This window comes from Seriola aureovittata, chromosome 17, assembly GCF_021018895.1.
Source record: "Seriola aureovittata isolate HTS-2021-v1 ecotype China chromosome 17, ASM2101889v1, whole genome shotgun sequence".
Classification (NCBI taxonomy): Eukaryota; Metazoa; Chordata; class Actinopteri; order Carangiformes; family Carangidae; genus Seriola; species Seriola aureovittata.
In genome coordinates this window covers 1,012,825-1,018,958 of record NC_079380.1, presented here as the reverse complement: position 1 = coordinate 1,018,958, position 6,134 = coordinate 1,012,825, and positions in this window count along the sequence as shown.

The window sequence follows — 6,134 nt, the reverse complement described above, 5'->3', positions numbered from 1 at the left end:
TGGAGATATTGCATTCACAAGGCCAAAGCCACGTTTTGTGAGGTCACTCCTTAACCTTCCCCTTTGACCTTTAGCTACCAAAAGGTAATCAGTTTGTCCTTGAGTCCAGGTGCCAAATTTGAAGAAGTTCCTTCAAGGCGTTACAGGGATATCCATAAGAATGGGATGGATGGACAGACGAACATTGAACAACTGAAAACATTATTGATCCAGCTCAAATACTGCTAAGTTCAGGAGAGTCTACTAACCTAGTCTAATAAGTAGTTTAATATAACCAAGGTTAATGAGTCACAAAGATTAATCAAAATTGAGTTGAGTTAGAATACTTTCATTTTAATTGCTTTTTGTGAATAGGTCAGTTGTTTACCTTTGTAAGTATTTTATAAGTAAACTCCTGCATGATTCATCTCTAGTTTTTATTTATTCACTTATTTATTTATTATTAGGGCAGCATGGTGGAGCATTGAGTGGCACTGTCACCTCACAGCAAGGAGGAACTATGTTTGAACCCTGGGCCTGGGTCCTTTCCACCCACCCACCCCACGACCCTACGATAATAGATAGATGGATGGATTATTTGTTATTATATGTTATTAACCACACACAACCTTAGGCTTGGGCCGATATTTGATAATATCAAATATTACTATACTTCCCACTATGTGTGATATTTTTCATAATTTTTTTCAGTTTTGCACAGTCTGTCCTGCTGCTGTGTCTGACCCTTGTTTAACTGCTTTTCTTATACTGTACATTGTACCTTGGTACAATAACAATTCAATAATATAATAGAACACACACTGAATACACAATACATGTGTCTTGAATGCAGTACTCTTACTTGTATTGTCATATTTTTATGTGGTATTGCTTTTTAAAAAAGGTAAAATAAAAGACTGAAATATTAATATATATATATATATATATATATATATATTAATATATAGAGAGAGAGAAAGAGAGAGAGAGAGAGTGAGAGAGATGTATGTATGTTACAACTAACCCAGACTATGTGGTGAAATGTAACACTTCATTCCTTGTGTTTGAGATAAAACCAGACATTTACTGTTTGAGTTGCAGAGATAACACCCACATCATTTAACAGCAGACATGGATCTAGTTAGTATCACAGTGTGAACACACTGGCTTAAAAGGAACAGACAGAAATGTCAAAAAGCGTTACAACCATCGTCGGTCTGCCCTTCTGAGGCCTATATAGGCTATGTTTACTTGAGTAACAAGAACATATTTTACTCAGTTTTAAATTGTAACTACAGTAGTATATATACATAATGATAAGAATAAGCATTTAAAGATCTGAGCACTGACATTGTACTAGTTGCCAATCCTGCGGATCACTGTGTGAGTAAAATGAACCATTGATAGCTTATTGGCTATTAATAGCATTAATAATAGGGATTGTGAGCTGTGACGTGCAGCAGAGGATAGTGAAGTGCCTGGTCAGCATCTACAGGATAGAGAAAGGAGAGATTATAACGGTCAGTGTTTCATGCAGTTCTTTATTGGTGTCATGGACCTAACCCATATATTGTTTTTTTTATTAAGCAGCCAATGACCTGATAAAGAGCAGGAATCAGAGACAGTGTTCCGCCAGTATTTAAAAATTCCAGGGTTAGGAACATGGTCCAGTCTCACATGGATGGATGGTGACTGATGTTTCTGCAGACTAACCCTTTGCTGCTCTAAGAATAAACCTCATTCTGTGACTGATACCTCACGGTGTACAACAGTTCTCCTGCAGTCCAGTCATTTACCGTCATTTATTACATTTCCTGCCTTCAATGTGTGGGCAAAACATTACAACCAAGCCTCTCAGAACATTCAGTTATCCAACATGTTATTATCATTGGGAGACAAGATATGAAATCCTCAGTGGCTTCGCCATTTTCAAGAAGCAGTCTGACAGTTTGTTGCTCATCAGGTTCATCAACAGGAGAAGGAGAGGCTTGGACAGACACAAACTACAGACACAGTGTGGATGAATCTTTATTATAAACATTTTTGGATTACTAAATAAAGATAAGAGTAAATAATGTCAGGCTGAGAAGCTCCGTTTCACTGACGTCCTGCAGCTGAAAGCCTCAGGCTCAGAGGTATGTCCTCTTCTGTTCAACCACTGCAGGTGAGCAGATATGAGATTTTCAGCTGATAATAAGCGACCTTTTACATGAGTCTATGGGCGGCAGTTCCCCTCCAGCTCATCTGTAGAGAGTTTGTTTCTAATCCTGTATGTGGATTATAGAGGTCTACACTTCTTCCTTAATGTGGCTGTCTCTGGTGTAGTGGCTGCATATTTAATGGCTCATGGGTGGATTGAATGTAGGCTACATGTACATGTGATCACACTCTGATCACCTCCACCAGGAAAAAGAAAATAAATACAGGTGACAAATTAGGAATGATAAAAATACTTGTTCTTTTATAGTAAAATATGACAGTACATTATGAGACTATCCTGCCTTGGCCTCCAGCACCACGGTAATGAATCTCTGAGTTATATTCTTGAACAGACTGGACTGCCTTTTCTAACTTATGCAACAATGGAAAATCATGCACATCCTGTCTCTGAAAGATGCAGAAAAACTAGTCCATGCATTTGTTTCCTCTACACTGGACTATTGTAATTCTTTATTATCAGGATGTCCCAATAACTCAGTGAAAAACCTCCAGCTGATTCAAAATGCTGCTGAATACTGACAGGAACTAGGAGAAGAGATCACATCTCTCCTGTGTTAGCTTCATCGGCTCCCTATAAAATCCTCATCCTCACCTACAAAGACATTGATGGTCAGACACCACCTATCTCAAAGAGCTCATAGTTCCCTATTATCACAACAGAATACTCGTTCTCTAAACGCAGGTCCACTGTGGTTCCTGTAGTTTCTAAGTGCAGAATGGGAGGAGGCGGAGCCCTCAGCTATCAGGCTCTTCTCCTATGCAATCAGCTCTGGGGGGGACTCCCATGATGCACTGCGCAATGTCTGTTATCATGTGATGCTGTACAAATCAAATTCAATTGAGCGGAATGACAATGTTCTCTGCTCAAACATTAAAGTGTATAGACTACAGTGAAGGCAACAAGTAAAACATTTAACTACATGAGGCAGTTCACATAAGAATAAGGAATAAATAAAGAATGAATGAAGCTGCAGTAAATTCAGATTAGACTTATCCTGCTCTGTGGCAGGACCTCACCAAAGACTATGGCTTTATACCACATTACAATTTTTCCAGTCTCACAGTCACCTCTAGTACAACAATGCATCAACAAATCAGCACGGCATTGGCTGGAGAAGGGATGATTGCTGGATGCACCTGCAGAGGTGGAGTGTAGATTCATTATGTTTTAACAGCAACACTGTTAACACTTCATTTCATTGGTTTATATGTAAATCACAGACAATACCACCTTTGTGTTATTTTTCTTGTGTGCATATGTATGTGCTGTGTTATGTTCATATGGAAATGATGTACTTTATTGTTTTATTTTAAATGAACCTTGTGCGTAAATGTGTTCAGAACTTATGTCCCACACAAAATGCATTTTACTTTAAACCAACTTTGCCAGAGAAAGGTTTCCCTGGAGTAAATTGTTGAATATATTATAACAAATATGAGTTTAACATTTTAATAGTGAGTTTGTGTTGTTGTCTGAAGGCCCTGGGAAAGTGGTGGCCTCATCTCCTGGTGATGTAGCAGACACCGTCTGTGCAGGGATTGTTAGCAGAAAACTGTACACAACAAGGATGTATCAGGTTTTGTCGAGGTGGAAGTTGCAGCACTGATGACCATCAAGTCTGCTTCTTTCCACTGCTCAAGGTTGTCAGCTAAAGTTTTAGAGCGATGAGACCATCATCACTTTAATCAACTGATCAATTGATCTATATTCCTCTTTAACAGTCCTTCTGCACTTTGTGCTGCTGCACATGTAGTGGGTACAATATAAAGTATCAAATGTACTCTTGAATCTTATGTTATGTGCAATATAATGTATGTTCATGTTGTTTACTGTTTTATTGTTTTATTTTGAGGGAATGAGTTGGTGATGTCCCTTCCATTACACAGCCTGTAGGGGGAGCCCTTCGTCTGTGTGTTGGTCACTAAATTTACTGACTTGAGACCAGAACAGTCGCTGCTGTTTTTAACACAAGTTATATCTTCACCTATTCAGGGGTGTAATACATATACATGAGGCAAGCAGCAGCTGGAGACACCCATACAGCTGTGATTAAAATAGGGCCTATCATCTTTACAGTTGTCACCTGAGCTGTTTGTGCAATGTTGTTGGATCAGGGGAAATGGGTTTTGCTTTATTTCTGAACAGACCCTGAGGTGATGCACTTTGCACTATGTGTTTGCCAGGACTCTGGCAGCAGCATTTTTAACACGTAGTTTTTAAAAACAGCTGCATCATGTAGTGTGTCATTTGATGCATGTAACCTGACGAATATCGAACACACTGGTCACTTGGTGCAGCCTGAAAAACTAGTCATGGCACAGTGGCTGGGATGTGCCAGTCCATGGTGGGTGACACTGTGATAAAACTGCTTCTGTTTTGTAGAGGTGATGTGTATTGATTCTGGGAAATAGTACTGTAGTGTTTTCTAGTATGCCACCAGTATGTGAACCAGTGGAATGCAGGTTTGGACATGACAGTCCTGTATAATTAATGGGTTAGAATACATTTCTATTGAACTGATTTTTAAATTTCTTGCGATAAAATCACACGAATGAATGAAATATTCCAAAACATCTCATCATCATGTGTGTCTGTCACATTAATTTAACAAAAATTAAATCCTCCTTTTGCTAAATGAAGACATATAATTCTTCACAGCTATACAGCAATTTTATATCCAACTGTTAGAAAACAAAATGTGCTTATGTTGCCCCAGGAATTTCTGCTGGTGATCAGGACAGCAATTTTTGGGAGTCCACACACATTCCCACATGAGGTTTAAAGTTCTTGTGGTTGATATAGTACACAGCCTTTTCTGGATGACAGCATTACAACAAATAAACTGCATTTATTACATGTACCATTATTACTAAAGGAGGCAAAGGAATAACTGGGATAATCCAAAGCAGTAGGTCAAAGCAGCAGGTCTGAGAGCTCCAGAGGAACTATAGTGGGAACAGAATGATGACTGAGACTCAGAGCTGAAGTGGACCATAAAGAGAACTTTTCTGTTGGTCCAATTTACAGTTTTTCTGATTCGCTTTGATGCTTAATTGTAGTTTTATTGTAATATTATTAGTGCCACGGGTGCTCAGCAGCTAGAATAGCTGAGAGGAGTGCCTCGGGGCTATTAATATTCCTCAGGCTTATTATTATTCTTCCGCCAAATTTTGGCGTGTAACTCGTCCTGCAGCTTTGAGAAAACCTCGGTAATATATACATCAAAACATGCGTCTTGATCCCGAAAGAGGTGCTATGACTTCTTGTGTTAAAATTCCAATTTTTCCCAAAGTTATTCCCAAAATACTGGGAAAAATAATGCATTAGGAATGCATTGGAATTTTCTTTAAAAACCCACAAAATTTCAAAAAAATTGTAGACATAGTTGTTGGGAACTTTGACAGGCAGGGTCTGCACAAAAGTCCGGCAGCAACACCTGTCTCACTCTCATTGACAACTAATGTAATTGTCTTTTTTTTCCAAAAGAATCTCACTCTGTCTTCGCACTGAGATTACTCACTCATTTTATCTGAGCCAAATTCTGGGCAGATTTTCACATTGCCATGGCAACGGCAGCTCCTGACCTGTGTGTGTGTGTGTGTGTGCGTGCGCCTAGCAACCAGATAACCAACTCTCCAAGCTCTGCTAGCTTTAAATTAGCCGCATGTTAGGTCTTAAATTACATTTAGTTAGGTCTTAAATATGTAAGTCCATTTACTGCTTCCTTCGTAGCTTTTTTTTTTGTTTTGTTAAAAGAGTGAATGAAGTTGTGACGGTCTCCGCTGAGACAGAGGAGAGGAGAAGCTACTAGCCCTCTCTCGCTGTCACTTCTAGTCACGTTGCTCTCCTCCCCAGTAATGTTAAATTTAGCACCGAAAAAAACATAATAGTGGTAATTTAAATAGCGGTTCATGGGATTTATTAACCCTCAGGG